Raw genomic sequence first — 23252 nt, 5'->3', positions numbered from 1 at the left:
GGCAAAGTTAACTTAGACTACAAAATTGCTCAGTTTCAGTGGTGTATGGGAGAGGTAATTTGATGTTTCTGTAGGTGATTACTAGTTCCTGCAGATAATCCACTTGTGATGGTAGAAGATGGGCTACTCAAATGCCCACATTTATAGCCTGTACAAAAGCCCTTTTGGGCTAGTATTTTGTTTTTTGTTTTTGATACATTCTAGAGCCAGCTTCTTCATAAGTTTACCTTAGAAACTTGAACCTGAGGGCGGCAGTTTCTGTTTTTCTCAAAATCTGTCCCATTGCATGTTAAGCACTGAAGCAACAAATTAAAACTAGGGGCATGCACATGCAGTCTCTAAGAATTTTTAAACAAGAACTTTCCCTGATTTCTGTCTTTGGAATTTGTCCTAGACCTAGATCATGAACAGTTTATAAATTCTTGTAACTTAAATTAGTAAACTCTGCCACAAGTGTAAAAACCATCTCTCCCATGCTATTATTAGGGAAGAAGATATTGTTTAACATTCCCTCAGAAATGTTTAATATGGAGGAGAAAGTGAATTAGAATACTCACATTTACTTTCAGATTTTCTTTGAGGGGAGAGAAAAATACGTATATGTGGTTCTTTTCAATTTGGTAGATAACTGAGATATGAAGTCATAATGCCATTACTGCTTTTGAACGGTGGCCATTAGCTGTTTGTTAGTAACGTTGTGGCTTTACTCCAAAAGAAAAAAAAGAGTGACAATACAGTAGTTGCCCTTTGTCTCATAACGGTGTGAAATGGCTGGGTGAAGAGGAGGGACATACATTCTTAAAAGCTGTTAGTTAAAAAAATGGGGTTTTCCTCATTTGATTTTTCAGGGAGTAAACTGGCTTCATTTGAATAGCTTTAATTTGTTAAGTCTTGAGGGTATTAGTTGTAAGCGAAAACAGTTTTAAAAGTTGCTGGAATAGCATTGACAATTTGATTGAAATAGGCACATATATGTGCTCTCCTGATAAAGGAGATGTGCATATGGTTATTGAGTAAGTTTCATTTCAAGTTAATGAAATAGGGACTTAACCTTCACCTTCTGACTATAGTTCAGAAGGATTACATCTTCTCCTGTCTTGGAGTTCCTGATTAACTTTTAGTTAAAAATGGTGACTCCTCTCCTCCAGCAGACCCCTTCCCTACTTTCTGTATACACATTGACCTGTTACTGTCCTGAGAAAAGGGGGAAAAAATAAAGCATTTTATTGGAAGCCTAAAATGGAGTTGAATGCTTCAATATATCTGCCTTTGTTTCTCTCTCTCATAAAAGCTTATGTTCTTCTTGGGTGGGGGAGGGAGAGGACACTGGGATGTAAAATAGGAGGACTTGCTCTTTCACTGCAGGTTTCAGGCCTAGTGTGGTTGGAATAAATCAGAATTCCCCCACCATGGTAGGGCAGGCTTGAAATAATCCCAGAGGTTCTCCACTGACAAGACCCCTAAATAGTCTACACTAGAGCACGTAAAATTGGATGAGCTTACCTAGGAGTGTCAGCTGCCATTTAGGGGCTTATGTATATGTACTTCAAATTGTGCTGCATAGGAATTAAGAGACCATTTTGAGCTCTCAGATCTGTACTCATTCCATTCTAGAGCAAGCTACTTGCTTTCTTCAGCTCTAGTGAAGAGCCAGCCCTGGATCATCTAGGTGTGTTCTACCCTCTCTGGTATGAACTACCTTTACCAGTTTCTTTTTTTTTTTTTGAGACAGAGTCTTGCGGTGTTGCCAGGTGCCAGGCTGGAGTGCAATGGTGCGATCTCGGCCCACTGCAACCTCTGCCTCCCGGGTTCAAGCAATTCTCCTGCCTCAGCCTCCTGAGTAGCTGGGACTACAGGTGTGTGCCCCCACGCCCAGCTAATTTTTGTATTTTTAGTAAAGACAGGGTTGTGCTATGTTGACCTCATGATCCGCCCACCTCAGCCCCCAAAGTGTTAGGATTACAGGCGTGAGCCACCGTGCCCAGCCACCAGTTTCTTAAACTACTTTAAAAACAGGTCTTGAGTTCACATTCAGATCTTCAAAGCATCCTCTGTCTCAACACTGCCTGGCCTATTTCATTGTCACACTCACTGAGCATCTCTTGAGCCGGGTCCTGGGGTAAGTTGCTTTGAGAGTTGAGAGAAAAATATAAGATGTACAAGTAAGAAAATTGAGATTAAGGCCGGGTGCGGTGGCTCACGTCTGTAATCCCAGTACTTTGGGAGGCTGAGGCGGGCGGATCTGGAGGTCAGGAGACTGAGATCATCCTGGCCAACATGATAAAATCCCGTCTCTACTAAATATACAAAAAAATTAGCTGGGCGTGGTGGTGCACGCCTGTAGTCACAACTATTCAGGAGGCTGAGGCAGGAGAATTGCTTGAACCCAGGAGACGGAGATTGCAGTGAGCTGAGATGGTGCCACTGCACTACAGCCTGGGTGACAGTGCAAGACTCCGTCTCAAAACAAAAAAAAAAGAATTGAGATTAATATGTGAAAGAGTACACAGTGGTATATACAAATTTTTTTAGCAGGAGAAAATTTTTAAAAATTTCTTAAGTTAAACTTACTATTTTACACATGAGGAAATGGTGGCCCATAGAGATTAAATATATATCCAGGATCACACAACTATCATTCTTAGTAGTGATTTGTAGTAGTGATTCTTAATAGTTTTTGATGGAATACTAGAGTCGTGTTGCACACCGTAACCACTAGGGTCATTCAGGAAGGATCAGACTGGCAAGAGTTATGACCTGAACTGAACCTTGTAAGGAGAATAGGTTGTGTAGGTTAAGAGAAGGAGGACATTTCATGGGAGATGGAAGTTGTGCTTGTTGTGTTTGAGATAGAAAGGCTGGAATAAGAATCTAGACTGACGTAGTGTAAAATGAGGTAGAGTTGGAGCAAGGTGAGAAAAGCCCAGTAACAGTTTAATCTGGTCCTTAAGAAGCCTTGGAAGTTTTTTGTTTTATTTTGTTTTGTTTTTTGTTTTCTGAGATGGAGTCTGGCTCTGTCGCCCAGGCTGGAATGCAGTGGTGTGATCTCGGCTCACTGTAGCCTCTGCCTCCCAGGTTCAAGAGATTCTTCTGCCTCAGCCTCCTGAGTAGTTGGGATTACAAGCACGTGCCACCATGCCTGGCTAGTTTTTATATATATATATAATTTTTTTTTTTTTTAAATGAAGACGGGGTTTCACCGTGTTGGTCAGGCTGGTCTCAAACTCCTGACCTCATGAGCCTTGGAAGGTTTTTAAGTGATAAAGAGTGGGGGGTGTGTGTGTGTGTGTGTGTGTGTGTGTGTGTAATGAATTGCAAGGGGCCAAGCCTGGGATCCCAAGCCTGTATGGTTGCAAGTAATCAGGTTGTGTGTCACACATCTGTGCTAGAAATGGAGGGGAGTGGCTTGAAAGATACTGAAAGAAAGAATCATGGGATTTCTGCCTGTCAGTAAGTCTCCTAAGAAAAGAATGTCCTTTGATTATAATTCTCAATGGGAGAAGATCAGTGGAGAGCCATACTAGAGACCAGACTCTAGTGTGGTTGGTTAGAGTTTTCACAAGTTGTAAGTCCTGAGTTTCAGTGCACAAGTCCCATTTTAGGGGTTCGAATTACCTAACCTAAAAAATAAAAAGCCAGGTAAGCTAGTGCAAGCCTTAAGGCCCCACCTCTCATGAAGCTGAGACAAGAAGATTGCTTGAGCCCCGGAGTTGGAGCCCAACCTGGACAACAAAGCAAGACCCCATCTCAAATTAAAAAAAAATAAAAGAGTGTTTTTCTTTTTTTTTTCCCCCACACTATTTTAAAGTCCTGGTATCAGTATACTCTGTAGAAGCATTTATATTTTTCTATCCAAAGTGCTGAGATTACAGGTGTGAGCCATTGCACCCAGCCTTTGCCTTTTGGTAAGAATTCTTATCAATCTTGTTGACTAAACCAGAATATTGCATTTACTCTTTAAGAAGGAGGGCAGTTTGTGGCCAGGCGTGGTGGCTCACGCCTATAATCCCAACACTTTGGGAGGCTGAGGCATGTGGATCATTTGAGGTCAGGAGTTTTAGACCAGCCTAGCCAACATGGTGAAACCCTGTCTCTGCTAAAAATACAAAAAACAGCTGGTATTGGTGGTGCACACCTGTAATCCCAGCTACTTGGGAGGCTGAGGCAGGAGAATTGCTTGAATCCAGGAGGCAGAGGTTATATTGAGCTGAGATTGCACCACTGCGTTCCAGCCTGGGCAACAGAGGGAGGCTCCCATCTCAAAAAAAAAAATAAGGAGAAGGGCAGTTTGTTGTTTAGCTCTCTTAAAGCAAATAATCTGCTTGCCTTTTATTATATTCATTTTGTCAGCTAAATGGACTGTTTCTAAATGGGTGCTGAGAATGAACTTTCACTTCCTATATAAAAGTCTTTTTGGGAGACTGGCTGAAGATCTCTCTTTCCCCTGTTAGGAGAAAGAAATAAGTAAGGAAATGTAGTATTCCTTCAGGATCTTTGAGGTTTCACCTCTAAACCATATGGTTGAACAGCTACAGGTACAAAGTTTTTTGTTTTTTGTTTTTTGAGACGTCTTTTGTCTCAAAAGCCTGGGTTTGTCGCCCAGGCTGGAGTGCAATGGCACAATCTCGGCTCACTGCAAACCTCTGCCTCCTGGGTTCAAGTGATTCTCCTGTCTCAGCCTCCCAAGTAACTGGGGTTACAGGCACCTGCCGCTATGCTTGGCTAATTTTTTGTATTTTTGGTAGAGGTGGGTTTCACCATGTTGGCCCGGCTGGTCTTGAACTCCTGACGTCAAGTGATCCATCTGCCTTGGCCTCCTAGAGTGCAGGGATTAGAGGCGTGACCCACTACTCCTGGCCAAGAATGGCATTCATAACCCCATTTTATAGGTGCAGAAACAGGCTCAGAGCTTAAGAGACTTGCTCAGGTTCACACATCTAGTGAGTGATAGAGATGGACTTTGATCTTAACTCTTGCTGTGGTGTACCCATCCCAATACATGGTGAAACCCCAACTCTACTAAATACAAAAAAATTAGCTGGGCATGGTGGCACATTGCCTGTAATGTCAGCTGCCTGGAAGCCTAAGGCAGGAGAATTGCATGAACTCAGGAGGTAGAGGTTGCAGTGAGTGGAGATGGCACCATTGCACTGTTGCCTGGGGAAGAAGAGAGAAACAACATCTTAAAAAACAAAAACATAAAGTTGGCATGCATCTTGCAGTTGATGAAATTGCCATGCTAGCCAAAAAACAAAACCAATTAGTGGGGTTTACAGAAGGAGATTATGACACCTGTTAAGTGGAATACTGTGACAGTGTTAATAATGTTGATCTGTATCAATGCCAAATAATGCCTACACTTGCACAGAGAAATGTTAAATGGATCCTCTTTTAATAAGTAATAACATAACATATTGAATACTAAGCATGCCCTTGCACTAAGTTTTGGACTTCCCTTCTCTTTTTATTTTTATTTTAAAGATGGGGTTTCACCATGTTGGACAGGCTTGTTTCAAACTCCTGATCTCAAGTGATCCACCTGCCTCGGCCTCCCAGAGTGCTGGGATTACAGGCGTGAGCCACCGTGCCCAGCTTCCCTTCTCTTTTAATCTCACACAAGTCCTGTAAAGGCAGATGCTGTTATTCCCATTTTACTGCAAAAAGTCTGAGGCTTAGATTTAGTAGTTTGCCCAAATTTAGAAGTTAGAAATCAGATTCAATCTGGTTTAGTCCTAATTTCATTCATTCATTCATTCATTCATTCATTCATTCATTCATTCATTCCTGAGACAGAGTTTCACTTTTGTTGCCTAGGCTGGAGTGCAATGGCACGATCTCGGGTCACTGCAACCTCTGCCTCCTGTGTTCAAGTGAGTCTCCTGCCTTACCCTCCTGAGTAACTGGGATTACAGGCGTGGGCTAATCACAGGCAACCACGTCCAGCTAATTTTTTTATATATTTAGTAGAGACAAGGTTTCACCATGTTGACCAGGCTGGTCTAGAACTATGGACCTCGGGTGATCCCCCATACCTCCCAAAGTGCTGGAATTACAGGCGTTAGCCACTGTGCTTGGCTATCAGTTTTCTTAAAAAAGTTACATTCAGATAGTAAGCAGTTAACATTCTGCATCTCAGTTTACCTTGAAGGATATTCTAGGAAGTAAAGTGCTCTGCTAAGGGGTGGTTTTGTGTTTTAAGGGCTGAGGTTTAACCTGATTTTTAATCTTTCAGGCTGAAGTTCACTTTGGCCATGCTCAGTATCATAAAACTTTGAGACACTTGAAAAAGTGACCCAGAATGACTTTTTTGAGGAAAATCTTTGTCCTTTTGGCAGCTACTCCTCTAATTTCACCTCCTCCTGGATGTGGAATGAGAGACATCTGAAGTGTGGTAAAGAATACTGGCTCTAGGCAAGACCTGCCTGCTTGGAATCCCAGCTCTGCCACTGACAGATCTGGCATTGTGATCCTGGGCCATTTACAGAATGGCTTTGTGTTTTGGTAGTGTCATCTGTAAAATGGGAACAACAGTTACCTACCTTTCTAGGGTCACAGTGAAGATTAAAATAGCTAATATTTTGGTGTCGGGGGTTTATTTTTGAGATGGAGTCTCGCTCTGTCACCCAGAGTGGAGTGCAGTGGTGCAGTCTTGGCTCACTGCAACCTCCGCCCCTCAGGTTCAAGCCATTTTCCTGCCTCAGCCTCCTGAGTAGCTGGGATTACAGGTATGCACCACCACATCTAGCTGATTTTGTATTTTTAGTAGAGATGGGGTTTCACCATATTGGCCAGCCTGTTCTCATACTCCTGACCTCATGATCCGACTGCCTCAGCCTCCCAAAGTGTTGAGATTACAGGCGTGAGCCACCACACCTGGCCTATTTTGGTGTTTTTAAAGCAGCCACTAGCATGAAGTAGACAGTAATTGCTAGCTTTTAGTTTTATTAATGCTATTCAGATACACAACATTGATACGAGGTAGTAAATATTAAGTCACATGACTCTACTCATAAAACTGGCCAAAGGTTATCTGTTATTACCTCAAACTCAGAACTCTTCAAACCCTGTCCCAGAGCTCATCTGAAAGCACCGTATCTATGGAGAGTTTTTTCCATTCTTACACATCTGTAACAAAGAGATGGATACCTATGTTGTGCCCTGTAAGTTTCTTTAGTTTACTGAAGCTTTGGGATTATGCAGTTGGCTAACAGTAAGGAATGTAAAAAAAAGCCTTGGGGAAACTCATAGTATCTACTGTAAGGATATTAAGGATGATTTCATTATCTCTAACTGCCCTCCGTGAGAACCCATGGGTAAACATGCTCTCTAGTCTCATAGTGAGAATAGGCATTTTCCCCCCAACAACTTCTAAAAATCTTAAGCATGCCATAGACAATGCTTAATATTTCCTTCTTTACTTGGCTAGAAAGCTTAGCCCACTTTGGTCCAGTTTCTAGCAGTAGTTCTTTTACTTTCTGTCCTAACATTTTTATCAGAAGAGCTACATATTGAGTATCCATAATCCAAAGATCTGAAATCTGAAACTATTTTGAGCACCAACATGGCAATCAAAGGAAATGCTTCTTTTTTTTTTTTTTTTTTTTTTGAGACGGAGTTTCGCTCTTGTTACCCAGGCTGGAGTGCAATGGCGCGATCTCGGCTCACCGCAACCTCCGCCTCCTGGGTTCAGGCAATTCTCCTGCCTCAGACTCCTGAGTAGCTGGGATTACGGGCACGCACCACCATGCCCAGCTAATTTTTTGTATTTTTAGTAGAGACGGGGTTTTACCATGTTGACCAGGATGGTCTCAATCTCTTGACCTCATGATCCACCCGCCTCGGTCTCCCAAAGTGCTGGGATTACAGGCTTGAGCCATGGCGCCTGGCCAGGAAATGCTTCTTGAAGCATTTTGGATTTTCGGATTTAGGGATGCTGAGCCCATATAAATGCAGGTATTCAAAAATCCAAAAGCTGAAATGCTTCTGGTCCCTTATTTCAGATAAGGGATATTCAACCTATATTTATTATTAGCAGTAAAATATTGAAAATTTTTTCCTCATTTCAACAGTGGCTTTTCTTTTCTTTCTTTCTTTCTTTCTTTCTTTCTTTCTTTCTTTCTTTCTTTCTTCCTTTGTTTCTTTCTTTCTTTCTCTCTTTTCTTTCTGTCTGTCTATCCATCTTTCTTTCCGTCTTTCTTTCTGTCTGTCTGTCTTCTGTCTTTCCGTCTTTCTTTCCTTCTTTCTTTCTTTCTCTTTCTTTCCTTCTTTCCTTCCTTCCTTCTTTCTTTCATCTGTCTTTCTTTAGTCTTTTTTCCTTTCGTTCGTTCATTCGTTCGTTCATTCTTTCATTCGTTCTTTCTTTCTTTCGTTCCTCTGTCTTTCTGTTTTGCTCTTGTTGCCCAAGCTGGATTGCAGTGGCGCAGTCTCGGCTCACTGCAGCCTCTGCCTCCTGGGTTCAAGTGCTTATCTTGTCTCAGCCTTCCTGAGTAGCTGGGATTACACCATGCCTGGCTAATTTTTTTAGTTTTAATAGAGACAAAAGACGAGGTTTCATCATATTGGTCAGGCTGATTTCGAACTCCTGACCTCAGGTGATCTGCCCACCTCGGACTCTCGAAGTGCTGGGATTATAGGCATGAGCTACTGTGCCTGGCTGCTTTTTTTTTTTTTTTTTTTTTTTTTAAGTTGGAGTCTTACTCTGTCACCCAGGCTGGAGTGCAGTGGCATGATCTTGGCTCACTACAACCTCTGCCTCCCTGGGTTCAAGAGATTCTTCTGCCTGCCTCAGCCTCCCAAGTAGCTGGGACTACAGGCACCTGCCATCACGCCTGGCTAATTTTTATATTTTAAGTACAGATGGGGTTTCACCATATTGGCCAGGCTCTTCTCAAACTCCTGACCTTGTGATCCACCCACTTTGATCTCCTAAAATGCTGCTAGGATTACAGCCATGAGCCACTGTGCCTGACCTAACAGTGGCTTTTATTTAGTATATTCTTTAGTTTAACAGTGGACTTTTTATTCCTTTTGTTGTTGTTGTTTATTTTATTTTATTTTATTTTTTGAAACAGGGTCTCCATACATCACCCAGGACTTTTTGCTTTTTTGAGGCGGAGTCTCACTCTGTGACCAGGCTGCAAATGCAGTGGCACGATCTTGGCTCATCAGGACCTCTGCCTCCCGGGTTCAAGTGATTCTCTTGCCTCGACCTCCCGAGTAGCTGGGACTCCAGGGATGTACCACCACTCCCAGCTAATTTTTTGTATTTTTAGTAGTGACAGGGTTTCACCATATTGGCCAGGATGGTCTCGATCTCTTGATCTTGTGATCCCCCCACCTTGGCCTCCCAAAGTGCTGGGACTATAGGAACTCAGGACTTTTAAAATCTAGGTTTAACAAAATGGCAAAGGCCCTTGGTAATATTTTTCTTTTGAAAAATGCTAAAATATCAGTTTAGTTATAAAGTGAGAAAAAACGTATTTTGGACCTTGAAACTGTAGGATTCACTGAGAACAAGAAAAGAGTATGTGGTTTTGGAAAATGTTGATTATTTTATGTCTCATTTTGTGTCATTTCATATATCTTTTTTTTTTTTTTGAGACGGAGTCTCGTACTGTCGCCTGGGCTGGAGTGCAAAGGCGTGATGTCAGCTCATTGCAACCTCTGTCTCCCGGGCTCAAGCGATTCTCCTGCCTCAGCCTCCTGAGATAGCTGGGATTACAGGTGCCCACCACCATGCCCAGCTAATATTTTGTATTTTTAGTGGGGATAGGGTTTCACTAGGTTAGCCAGGCTGGTCTCGAACTCCCAAACTCTTGATCCACCTGCTTCAGCCTCCCAAAGTGCTGGGATTACAGGTGTGAGCTACCGCGCCCAGCATATCTCTATTTTCATAGATAACTATGTATGGTTGAAAAGGAGTGCTGGGGAAAAAGAATATATTTAGATTATTTTATTAGCAATATTTCCATTTCACGTTAAAATTTAAAATTACCTTAGTATACACTAATAGATAGGAAACTAAAAATTCTGCATAAGTCCCTCCATTCCAGTATTTTTACTGTTTCAGGTCTCTTTGAAGCTTTATCATTATGTATACGTTTTTATATCCTCAAATTGCAGGGGATTTAAAATATTTTACCATTTTTCATATTAGTTTATTTTCGGTGGTTATATAACATATCAAGGTAATGTTCTGTAATTGACTTAACTATTTGCTATTGCTGTATATTTCACTTGTTTCTGTTAATAATTTAGTTAAAAATTTCAAGGGAGTTTTGATATATGTATTGTCCTATTGTCTGAATGGCTCAACAAATGCTTACCTACTTAAGATAACTTTAAATGACAATGGCCCATAATCCCTAGCCAGAATACATAATATTAGCAGTGCTAAGGTTTGCTTCATTTTCTGGTCTCTTTTAACAATAGGACATTATTTAGAAGTTTGACAGTGTTTTACAGGACTATGTTAACCAGATTTGTGAGATGATTAAACATCTTTTCTTCAGCATGTAAGATGCTTGGCACAGTTTTTCAGAAACACGTTTTATTTTGTGCTGTTCTTTTAGGTGGTTAATTTGTTGTTTTTTTTTTATAGCTTTGTCAGGTTAAATTAATAAGTAATTATGATAGTAGAGAAGTCTGGCATGTATTTATAATTTAATTTGTCTTGTTTAAACTAGATGAATATCTTCTAGAGGGAGACCATACATCCTAACTCATGCTTGGAACAAGATGGGAAGACAGACAAACCAGTCTTTGTTTAGTTTATGCTGCAGATGTTTAGCTTTAAACCCAGGAAGCTCTGCTGAGAGCTTTTGAGAAAAAATATTGGAACCTAATGAAACATGCTCACTCAAACATACTGAAATACAAAGAAAAAAGAAGGGTGTGATCTTGGGTAACAGTTGGTTTTCTCTAGATGAAGTGATAATGGAGAACTTAACTTTCTCTAGTGTGCATTTCTGTAATGGAAATTTCTTACTACAAGCTTATATTAGTTTCGTAATCAGAAAAGGCAGTAAATAACAAAACACTACAGTAGTTTCTAGATGTCAGTTTGCAAGTCAACAAATATTTTAGGGCCTGTTTTGCTTTCTTGTAAGGGAAAAAAAATCACTTTGCACAGCTTCATAGCAAACTCCTTTTATATTAAAATTCTTCTTGGTGTAAGCAGTACATCATCTTCCACATTGTACAAGGCTATTACATAGATGTTTTGATAATCTAAGATGATAAACTAAAAACATAACATGTTCAGCTATTTTCTCTATGGATAAACAGATTAGACCTAAAACTGGTCTTGTTATCTAGATTTCTAGTTATATCTCAATTATCTTTTCCCCACATGGGATGTAAAAGTAATGTTATATGCTTTCTTGTGTACTTACTTTTTGACTTAGGTCAGTTTCCACATTGTATTAAAATTACTGATGCAGACAAATTACAGTTTTCCAGAGGTTCATGTATCTGTTTCTCCTTCCTTGGCTGTCCTGCATTTATTATGTATTAATTTTTATAAAATGTTTGCCATTGAAAAAATATAATTTAAAAACAATGATCTGAAATTAATAATGTGTTTTAGCTATTTGTCATGCATTAAGAAATCAAGTGACCAGGGGAGGTAACCTGTAATTCTAGCACTTTGGGAGGCTAAAGTGGGAGGACCACATGAGCCAAGGAGTTCAAGACCAGCCTGGGCAATATAGCCAGACCTTGTCTCTACTAAAGATTAAAAAAAGAATTAGTCAGGTTTGGTGGTGCAAGCCTGTAGTCCCAGCTGCTTGGGAGGCTAAGGTGGGAAGGTTGCTTGAGCCCAGGAGATGGAGGCTACAGTGAGCTATGTTTGCCCCACTGTACTCCAGCCTGTGTGATAGTGTGACCCTGTTTTTTTTTTTTTTTAAATGAGAAATCAAGTGTCTTTTTTTTTTTTTTAATTGAGTCTCCATAGAGACTGTCAAAAATTGCCAATGCCAACTATCTTTCAAGTTGTCATGGTGGGGTATTGGGAAAAGTTTTCAGTTAGCAATAATCACACCTTGGATAAACCTCATGGGCTATAATACTGCCACTGTGCAAAGCTGAAATCAAATGTCTTTTTAATTTAATTCTTTTAAAATTTTTATTAGAATCATTTAATAGAAAACATGTAAAAGAAGCTTGGTCATATTCCCTCGTGATGCCCAGATAACAATTTTGAAATTAAATAAGCAAATAAATAAATGTCTCAGTCATTATTAGAAAATTTATATGCCAAACCCTCTTCCCAAAAAAAATCACTATTCAGGTTTTCTATAACTTTTCAGACAAAAACATTTAATGCATATAGCCATAGTTACTTCTATTACAGTTCCTGGATACAATGAAACATAATGCATCCATATTCAAAATTTTATAATGAAAGTAAGCAGGTACTTTTCATCTTTAGAGAGAAGAATAAGGTTTCTGTTAAGTGCGCCTCTTTAGAAAATGGTGGTAGCTCAGGATTTCTGTGTCAGGCTCTTAGAGAAAATATAGTGATTAAGACTTTTCTCAAAATATTAAAACTAAGTCAGAACAGATCGTGAACCTGAGATTTGTGTGAATTTTCCAAAACTTTTTGCTAAAGTAGTCTATGTCATATATCCCAGTGAATTTGTAACTAATGGCCTCATTTAATGCCAGAAGTGAGAACTGGTAGACCCTGCAAGCCTTCCCTTAATTAATTGGTTGGTCTCCTTCTGTATTTAGGTTACTGATGGAGAAGACCTAATACTCGAGTTGTTCATAAACTTGGAAAGTCACACTGTATTTGCTTAGAGTCCTGTTATCTGCCTGAACAGTTGTTACCTTTACACTTTTTAGTAGTAATTTTCATATTTAGCTATGAGTTTGTTAGTGTTGTATATTCATGTGTGAAGTTTCTGTATGTATTTCCCTCACTTCATCCCTTCCCTGTTAAGATATTAAAGGCCTGGCAAAAAGGACATGCCTCTCACCTGCATATCCTCAGGTAACCTAATGAAAAATTAATCTTGTATAACTTGCTTCTGCGTTTGGGTTTGGGTTTGTTTTTTGAGACGGAGTCTCACACTGTTGCCCAGACTGGAATGCAGTGGCGAGATATCTGGTCACGGCAACCTCCGCCCTCCAGATTCAGGTGATTCTCCTGCCTCACCCTCCCAAGTAGCAAGCCACCACACCCAGCTAATTTTTGTATTTTTATTAGAGACAGGGTTTCACCATGTTGGCCAGGTTGGTCTCGAACTCCTGTCCTCAGGTGACCCACCTGCCTCGGCCTCCCATAGTGCTGGGATTACAGGCGTGAGCCATTGCACCTGGCCTGGGTTTGGGTTTTATATTGTCAACAGAAATTAAGGCTGTTGAGGCAGAAGTAATTTCATAAAGGTTTATTGGAAAGCCTGGCAAATGAGAATCGACCTGGGAAGACACACCAGCAGACCTGGGGGTTTTTCTGAAGTCTGCCAGAAGGTGAAAGATTTTTTTGTTTTGCTGTTTGTTTCTTTGAGGGTTTTCTTTTTTAGAGTCTTGCTCGCTTTCACCCACACTAGAGTGCAGTGGTGTGATCTTGGCTCAGTGCATTCTCTACCTCCCAGGTTCAAGCAATTCTCCCACCTCAGCCTCCCTAGTAGCTGAGACTATGGACATGTGCCACTACACCTGGCTAATTTTTGTATTTTTAGTAGAGACAGAGTTTCACCATGTTGGCCAGGCTGGTCTAGAACTCCTGACCTCAAGTGATCCACCTGCCTTGGTCTCCCAAAGTGCTGGGATTACAGGCATGAGCCACCACACCTGGCCTTTTTAAATTTTTTTTTTTTTTTTGAGATAGGGTCTTGCACTATTGGCTGGGCCGGAATGCAGCCTCAACTTCCTAGGCTCAAGTGATTCACCCATCTCAGCCTCCTGAATTTCTGGGACTACAGGTAAGCACCACCATGCCCAGCTGACTTTTTATATTTTGTAGAAACAAGATCTCGCCATGTTGCCCAGGCTGGTCTCAAGCACATTGTCTCAAGCAGTCCTCCCACCTTTACCTCCCAAAGTGCTGGGATTACAGGCATGAACCACTGTACCTGGCCACTTGTTTCTAATAGAAATGGGGTCTCATTTTGTTGCCCCTGATTGGAGTACAGCTCACCATAGCTCACTGCAGCCTTGAAATCCTGGGCTCAAGTGATCATCTCACCTCAGCCTCTTGAGTAGCTAGGACTACAGATGTACACCACCATACCCTATATTATATTAAAAAACATAACTTTTAATTTTTTTTGTGGGGGGGGGTCTTACTATGTTGCCCAGGCTAGTCTCAAGTGATCCTCCCACCTCAGCCTCCCAAGTAGCTGGGATTATAGATGTGAGTCACTGGGCCCAGCTGTGAAGGGCTTTCTTTATTTTTTGAGACGGGGTCTAGCTCTGTTACCCAGGCTGGAGTGCAGTGGTTCAATTATGGCTCAGTGCAGCCTCAACATTCCAGGTTCAATTGATCCTCCCACCCTAATCTCTTCATATCAGGAACTACAGGTGTCTGCCACCATGCCCGACTATGTGGGGTTTTTTTTTTTTTTTTTTGAGGGAGGGGTAGGGATTGAGTCTCACTATGTTGCCCAGGCTTGTCTCAAATTTCTGGGCTCAAGCGATCCCTCCTGCCTTTGCCTCCTAGAGTGCTGGGATTACATATTACAAGTGTGAGCCACCTAGCCTGGCCTGTGAAAGGTTTTTATGGGAAAGTTTAAAAGAAGGGAGGGGACTCCTCATGCCAGAGGTATCTTTTTTGCATTGGATGGTATCGTTGGTTACAGATTTCTTTTTTTTTTAATTATTTAAATTCTGACACTATCCACCTGGAGAACAGATTATGTTATATAGGCTACAAATGTCTATGTGCAAGGCAATCAGTGGAAGTTCATGCTTCAGCTAGTCTTTTTTTTTTTTGAGACGGAGTCTTGCTCTGTCGCCCAGGCTAAAATGCAGCGGTGCAATCTCAGCTCACTGCAGCCTCCCCCTCCTGCGTTCAGGAGATTCTCTTGCCTTAGCCTCCTGAGTAGCTGGGATTACAGGTGCATGCCACCAGGCCCAGGTAGTTTTTTTTATCTGAGACAGAGTCTTGCTCTGCCCCCCACCCAGGCTAGAGTGCAGTGGTGCGATCTTGGCTTACTTGGCATGGATCAAACCTCCACCTCGCAGGTTCAAGCAGTTCTCTTGCTTCAGTCTCCCAAGTAGCTGGGACTACGTACAGGTACACACCATCACGCCTGGCTAATTTTTTGTATTTTAGTACAGATGGAGTTTCACTGTGTTGCCCAGGCTGGTTGCGAACTCCTGAGTTCAGGCAATCTGCCTGCCTCGGCCTCCCAAAGTGCTGAGATTATAGGCGTGAGTCCCTGCACTTGGTCAATTTCTGTTTTCATTGTGGTTGTAGAACATACTTTGTATGACTTCAATCCTTTCAGATTTATTGGGGCTTATTTTATGGCCTACCATCTGGTTTGTCCTGGAGAATGTTCTCCTCTGCGCTTGAGATAGATTTTTATTCTGCTGTTGTTGGGTAGTGTCTTCTATAGATGTTGTTAGATCTGTTGGTTAATTATTTTTTTTTTTGAAGGTTGTGTTAAAATGGGCTTAATTACTATGAAATTCATCATAATACATAATCAGCAATTATAGGAAAGAATAAGTGAGCTTTTGTGGATTTGTATCCAATTGAGAACATGAAAGATCAGATATAGAATGTGATGTGATGATTGACATAAGAAGTATAGTGATAGAATTATGTAGGTTAGGCTAACTGGCTCCTACCTGCATTCTCAGCACTTTGGGAGACTGAGGTAGGAATGAATATTCCTTAAAGCCAGGAGTTTGAGACCAGCCTGGGCAGCAAAGTGAGCCTCATCTGTACAAAATGTGTTTAAATTAGCCAGTTGTGGTGGCACACATCTGCAGTCCCAGCTACTCAGGAGGCTGAGGCAGGAGGATGACTTGAGCTCAGGAGTTTGAGGCTGCAGTGAGCCGTGATCGAACCCAGGATCTCAAGTAGTCCTCCCGCCTTGACCTCCCAAAGTGCTGGGATTACAGGCACGAACCACTGCGCCTGGCCACTTTTTGTTTCTAATAGAAATGGGGTTTCATTCCATCGCCCCAGGCTGGAGTATAACCTGAGCAACTGAATGAGATCCCCCCCATCTCAAAAAAAGCAAAAGAAATATAATTATTTAAGTGCATGAATTTGAATGCCATGCAGAGTGTATGCCATATAGAGTTATATGATCTTTTCTTTTTTTTTTTTTTTTTTTTTTTTTGAGATGGAGGGTCTCTCTCTCACCTCGGCTGGAGTGCAATGGCACAATCTTGGCTCACTGCAGCCTCTGCCTCCTAGGTTAAAGTGATTCTCTTGCCTCAACCTCCCGAGTAGCAGGGACTATAGGTGCTGCCACCATGGCTGGCTAATTTTTGCATTTTTAGTAGAAATGGGATTTCATCTTATTGACTAGGCTGATCTTGAACTCCTGACCTTGTGATCCACCTGCCTCGGCCTCCCAAAGTGCTGGGATTATAGGCATGAGCCCCTACTCCTGGCTTTTTTCTTCTTGAGACAGAGTCTTGCTCTGTCACCCAGGTTGGGAATACAGTGGTGTCATCATTGACTCACTGCAGCCTCAGTCTCCTGGCTCCAGCGATCTTCCCCCATCAGCCTCTTGAGTAGCTGGGACTACAGGCATGCACCACCACACCCGGCTATTTTTTTTCTTTTGTGGCTATAGGTTTTTGCCATATTACCAGGCTGATCTCAAACTCCTGAGCTCAAATGATCCACCCACCTTGGCCTTCCCAAATGCTGGGATTACACGTGTCAGCTACCTTGTCCAGCCAAATGTAACATTTTAATGAATTCTTTTTTTTTTTTTAAGACATAGTCTTACTCTTTCGCCCAGATGGAGTTCAGTGGCATGATCCCAGCTCACTGCAACCTCCACATCCCAGTTTCAAGCGATTATCCTGCCTCAGCCTCCTGGGTAGCTGTAATTACAGGCATCCGCCACGATGCCCAGCTAATTTTTGTATTTTTAGTAGAGACAGGGTTTCACCATAATGGCCAGGCTGATCTCAAACTTCTGACCTCAGGTAATGTGCCCACCTCGGCCTCCCAAAGTGCTGGGATTACAAGCATGAACCTCCACACCTGGCTTTGATGAATTCTTAAGACTTCTTGTCTAGTACCTTGATGAATTATAGAACAAATTATTGAGTATCTCCTAAGCAAAGGGTACTGTGTTTAGTGCTAAGGTTGATACTAAGAGAAGAATTAAAGATGTGAAATTGGGCCGGGCGTGGTGGCTCACCCCTGTAATCCCAGCACTTTGGGAGGCCGAGTCAGGTGAATCACGACATCAGGAGTTTGAGACCAGCCTGGCCAACATGGTGAAACCCTGTCTCTACTAAAAACACAACAAAATTAGCCGGACCTGGTGGCATGTGCCTGTAGTCCCAGCTACTCGGGAGGCTGAGGCAGAAGAATCACCTGAACCCAGGAGGTGGAGGTTGCAGTGAGCCAAGATCACACCATTGCACTCCAGCCTGGGCAACAGAATGAGACTCTATCTCAAAAAAAAAAATGTGAAATTTAATAAATACACTGTTTTAAGAGCTTTGCTAAAGATGTATATGGAATGTTCTGAATGAAACAGACTTGGTAAGACATGAGTGTTGAAAAGTTTTCTCAGATAATTTAGCAGCACTCAGGACTGCTTTGTCCATGCAGATATGGCTGACTTACTGAAGACTTTGGTTTCTAACATTAGCCAAGCTTACTGTCAACTCTGAAGAGATGTTGGACTTGTGCTAGAACACTTAAACTTGGAAGTTAAATTGCCTTTGAATGTGTTTGGCAGAGTTATAAAAGTAGATGTGAGCCATATTGATAACGGCGTGGCATGTGCAAGAGCTTCAGAATATGTATGACACTTCTTTTACATTCTGTAAAAGTCTGTAGTTAAGCACCTCCAGACTTCATGCCTCCAATAAACTCTTGTTTAAGGAAATACTCTGTGGAAGTAGACTGACTGATTGACTGACTGACTGACTGACTGACTGACTGACTGACTGTCTGTCTGTCTGTCTGTCTGTCTCTTTGTCCCCCAGGCTAGAGTGCAGTGGCACAATCTTGGTTCACTGTAGTCTCTGCCTCCTGGGTTCAAGCGATTATCCTGCCTCAGCCTCCCAAGAGTAGCTGGGATTACAGGTGCCCACCACCATGCCTGGCTAATTTTTGTTCTTTTAGTAGAGACAGGGATTTGGTTGTACCATATTAGTCAGGTTGTTCTCACAAACTCCTGACCTCAAGTGATCTGCCCACCTCGGCCTCCCAAAGTGCTGGGATACAGGCATGAGTTACTGTGCCTAGCCAAATATCTGTTCTTTTAGCTTTTTGACAGTTCCTATGTAGTGACAAATTATTTTCTAAACGCTTGTAAATTGATGTTTCTGTGGAAGGTTTATTTCTCATCTAATGCATATTAATAGTGTTTTAAGGTTAGACCACAAAGTATTTGTCTTCCATGTGCCTGATAGTTACATAGTACTCTAAGCTGCACTGTTGAGTACTGTAGCCCCTAGCTTAGATGGCTGTTTAAATTTATATTAGTTTAAAAATTCACCAATTTAGCCATATTTCAAGTTCTCAGTGGCTGTGAGTGGCTAGTGGCTCTACTGTATTACACAGTGCAGATACAGGACATATGCAGAAAGTGTCATTGGACAGCCCTGCTGTAGAACATCACCAGGGTTTCTGGTCTGTTTTCATGCTTGAAGTATTTGTGTTCCACTTTGAAATGCCAGGAATCATGTCTTCCCTTCTCTTTATAAACTCTTGGTGATTATTGTCGTTGGAGGTGAGGCCCTTGGGCAGAATTGGGATGGGAGTAGGAAAGTAAAGTGCTGCTATGGACTAGAAGTAGAATTGGGGTGAGGTGTTCCCTTTCTCATGAGCCCCTTCCCTGTCTCCACTGTTCCCTTTCCTTGTGAATGCTTGTTTCCCAAACCCCTTCTTCACTTTTTCCACCTCCAGCCTGTGCAGAGGCAGATAGATACTGGGAACCTGTTGCAGCTAGTTCTGCATCTTCACTCATGGAAATAGTTCTTCTCATATAGGCTTCCTGCTCGGGGGGGTGACCTGTACGATGTTCTTGAGTCTAGTGCTTTCTCTTCTAATTTGGGTGCCTTGTGTCATTGGATGTGTAATGTGGTCTTAGGCTAAATGTGTAGACAGCAGAATCTGAGACATATCCAGAGAGCAGAGGCAGCATTTCTTTGAATTCAGCAAACCATAATTATTGTGTTTTCTTTTCAGAACTCTGTTTTACGCAAATAATCTTCGGCAAAGTCTTACTGTTATTGTAGATAGTCATTTTAATTCTTTGTGTTACTTGCACCAGCATTTTGTGTAATTTGTTATACTCATCCAGAAAGCTCTACAGTGTTTTATTGGTCAACATTTTTTGCTAGTAATGTCAGAAATAATTGGTTGGGTGATCTTAGTTTCTATATTTAAGCAAAATTTTTTCAATTTTCAGTTAGTTGCTTGTTTTCCCTTACCTCTGGGCTATCTCATGTTGTTCCTTTTTGTCTGGTGTAACCTTTAGCATTTACATGCCTTGGCCACCTCTCGTTGCTTAGAACAGACCCAGTCTCCAGGAGGTTTTCTAGGTGTTCTGCTCTTCCCTCAGGTTCCCCTCTGCTGCCCCTGAGCACCATTGTATACCTCTTGCCACAGTGTGTTTTTGTTTCTCCAGTTTGCAGTAGGTTCCTATATCAGCATCTTGCACAGTGCCTAGCAACATAGTACTTTAACGTGTTGGAGGCAGGAAGGGAGGAAATTCACACGATGTTCATCCTACTCAGTGTGAACTAAGTCTATAGTTGATATTTTCTTTGTGTCACTCAGTGTTGTCCTGCCAGAGTTCACCTTTAGTTTCTTACATTGCCTCAGGTCTTTTGCCTTTATTTAGGTGACAGACCAGAAATAGGAACTCTTGAATTTTCTGTGTAGTTTTTTATTCCTTTATTTTTCTTCCTAGCACCTTGTTTAGGTTTCTTAACGTACTTTTTTTTTTGAGTTTTTGTAAAGTATAATTACACTTTACTGTGTTTATGATCTAACGAATATTTAATCAGTGTTATTTTTAATTTTTATTTATTTATTTTTGTAGTGATGAGGTCTCGTCGTGTTGCCCAGACTGGTCTCGGGCTCCTGGACTCAAGTGAGATTCTGCCACCTTGGCCTCCCAAAGTACTGGGATTACAGGCGTGAGCCACCATACTTGGCCTCACTTTTACTTCTTAAAGTCACTACTCAATAAACATTCCAAGTTTCCACCAGTTTTTGTTTTTGGATATTCGTTCCATTCAACAGCATGGCAGCATTATATTTCAGTAGATTGTCGAAACATGAGTGAGAAAGATCAACTATGGGCCGGGCGTGGTGGCTCACGCCTGTAATCCCAGCACTTTGGGAGGCCGAGGCCAGTGGATCACGAGGTCAAGAGATCGAGACCATCCTGGTCAACATGGTGAAACCCCGTCTCTACTAAAAATACAAAAAATTAGCCGGGCACGGTGGCGCGTGCCTGTAATCCCAGCTACTCAGGAGGCTGAGGCAGGAGAATTGCCTGAACCCAGGAGGTGGAGGTTGCGGTGAGCCAAGATCGCACCATTGCACTCCAGCCTGGGTAACAAGAGCGAAACTCTGTCTAAAAAAAAAAAAGATCAACTATGAAAGGAGGTGTTGAACACACTGGCTTTCCCACCTGAATTTGTTCTTTATTTTTTAGATGTATGAAAAAACAAGAATTGCTGGGTGTGGTGGCTCACGCTTGTAATCGCAGCACTGTGGGAGGCCAAGGTGGGCGAATCACAAGGTCAGGAGTTCGAGACCAGCCTGACCAACATGGGGAAACCCTGTCTCTACTAAAAATACAAAAATTAGCCAGGCATGGTGGCAGGCGCCTATAATCCCAGCTGCTTGGGAAACTGAGGCAGGAGGATCACTTGAACCTGGGAGGCAGAGGTTACAGTGAGCCAAGATCACGCCATTGCACTCCAGCCTGACCAATGAAGTGAGACTCCGTCTCAAAAAAAAACAAGAATCAAACTCACGGGGAGAGTTTGAAGGAAGTATGATGATTTGTTCTAATTGACATCGTTTGCACAACCGATAACCCTAGAGAAAGTACCAAAGAACATCTTTGCAGAGGACCAAAGTCCTATAGGGAAGATGAGTCCTTTCTTATCAGATGGCTCTCTTGAGTTTACTTTGCTGCTAAAAAAGCGAGGTGGATTGAGGGGAAGGTTTTCGTTTTTCCAAGTTTGCCAGAGCCGTTGGCTTAACAAACAGCTGTTTGAAGTCTTAATTGTGCCTCTGTATTTCCAGGGATGCATTCTGACCTCTTATTAGCAACACAGCTAGGGCTGGCTGGCATGCTTTGTGGTGCCAAACATAGCTATAGCCGGCCTGGAAGGTGTCCAAACTGAACAAGATATTGAAGTCAGAAGGAACAAGTGGTACAAATTCTCTCTTAGAGTTTGGAAAGTCTTCATATTGAAATTCATGCAGACAGATTTGACACTCTTCTGAAAATTTTTTCATCAACTGACATTTCAGTTCTTCCAGGCCTTGAATAGTGGGTTTCAGTCAACAAGGCACCAATATCTCTCTTTAAATTTGCCCATAGTAGCCAGCTCTTGGGGTATATGAATACTGGTGGCAAACTTGGACCTCTGTTAATATGCTAACCATATAATACTCACAAAATAATGAATTTGCATTTCTTATGGGACCTGGCTTTAGCCATTGCCTCCAGTCTGAGCATCACTTTTAAGCATTCATTCGTTGAGTATCCCTGCCTCTTCAGGAGCATATATGCTTTGAGTTGTTTTTCTAGTAGTGGTAGGTACATTTGCATCAGAGTCGGTAAGTTCTTAAATGCCCATCAGCCAGAGTCAAAAATAGTTTTTATTTTTATTGTATTTATTTATTTATTTTTGAGACAGTCTTTGTTGCCCAGGCTAGAGTGTAATGGCACGATCTTGACTCACTGCAACATCTGCTTCCTGGGTTCAAGTGATTCTCCTGCCTTAGCCTCCCTAGTAGCTATGGGCTTCAAACATGCACCACCATGCCCGGCTAATCTTTTTATTTTTATTTTTTGGTGGAGATGGGGTTTCACCATGTTGCCCAGCCTGGTCTTGAACTCCTGGCCTCAAGTGATCAGCCCACCTCAGCCTCCCAAAGTGCTGGGATTTCAGGCGTGAGCCACCTCACCTAGCCCAGAAACAGTTTTTAACCAGTGCAGCTCATACCCATCCATCCAAAGTCCTTGTCTCAGTCTCACATTCTGACTTAACAGATGAGCTCAGAGCAGCAAAGGAATAAATTTTATAAATTTAATATTTTTCTTATATTTTGCCTTCTTAAATGTTCATATCTTCGGTGCATGGACTGTGGTGTAAATAAACCTTCAGTTTTGCTGGAACATTGTGCAGCTACTCCTGTTCCAGCTAAAATCATTTAAATACGTACTTTTCATATATCCCATTGTGAATCCTAGGTTAGGAATATCTAGTGGTAAGTTGATGTAAAATTAGGACAATCATTAACCAATAAATTTCTAAGATGTTCTCTTTATATACCAAGGCTGTATTTTAGAAAGATGACTTTGAGCAGTATGGATTGAAGTAGGGGAGAAGCCAGATACAGAGGACCCAGACTGGAGCCAAATTATCTCCAGGTTCAAACTTTGGCTGTGTCATTTGCCATGATCATGTTGGGCAAGTTTTTTTTTTTTAAAACTTCTTTGTGTCAAAATTTCCTCATTGAAAAAATGGGGATAATAATGGTCCTTGCCTCATTAGATGTTGTGAGGATTATACAAACTGAAATATGGAAGCACTTAAAACAGCAAGTGTACAAGAAGCCATAGTATGTTAGTGGAAATGGAAAAGAGTCATATTATCTGGGCGCAATGGTTCATACCTATAATCCCAGCACTTTGGGAGACCGAGGCTGGAGAATCATTTTAGCCAAATTCAAGACCAGCCTGTTTCTAAAAAATAAAAATAAAAAAAATGAGCTGGGCATAGTAGCATGGTATGGTCCCACAGTCTTCCTGTACTCAGGAGGCTGCAGTGGGAGGATCTAGGAGGATCACTTGAGCACCCAGGAGGTTGAGACTGCAATGGCCTATGATCTCATCACT

General features: G+C 41.8%; 1 protein-coding gene, 1 non-coding gene and 1 pseudogene across 2 annotated transcripts in view; 2 read left to right on the top strand and 1 right to left on the bottom strand.

Annotated features, from left to right (window-relative positions):
* The window catches only part of GRB2 (growth factor receptor bound protein 2), an 84815-nt gene that overhangs the window by 15660 nt on the left and 45903 nt on the right, over nucleotides 1-23252 (top strand). The gene's annotated exons all lie outside the window — the stretch shown is intronic.
* On the top strand, nucleotides 2155-13505 carry LOC144582914 (uncharacterized protein C9orf85-like; annotated as a pseudogene).
* Nucleotides 11945-12085, bottom strand: LOC118154147 (U4 spliceosomal RNA). Its single transcript, XR_004744044.1, has one exon. It is a non-coding gene; the product is annotated as a U4 spliceosomal RNA (small nuclear RNA).

The sequence above is a fragment of the Callithrix jacchus genome, chromosome 5 (assembly GCF_049354715.1).
Source record: "Callithrix jacchus isolate 240 chromosome 5, calJac240_pri, whole genome shotgun sequence".
In the NCBI taxonomy this organism is placed as follows: domain Eukaryota; kingdom Metazoa; phylum Chordata; class Mammalia; order Primates; family Cebidae; genus Callithrix; species Callithrix jacchus.
This window is presented reverse-complemented; position numbering and strand designations above follow the sequence as displayed.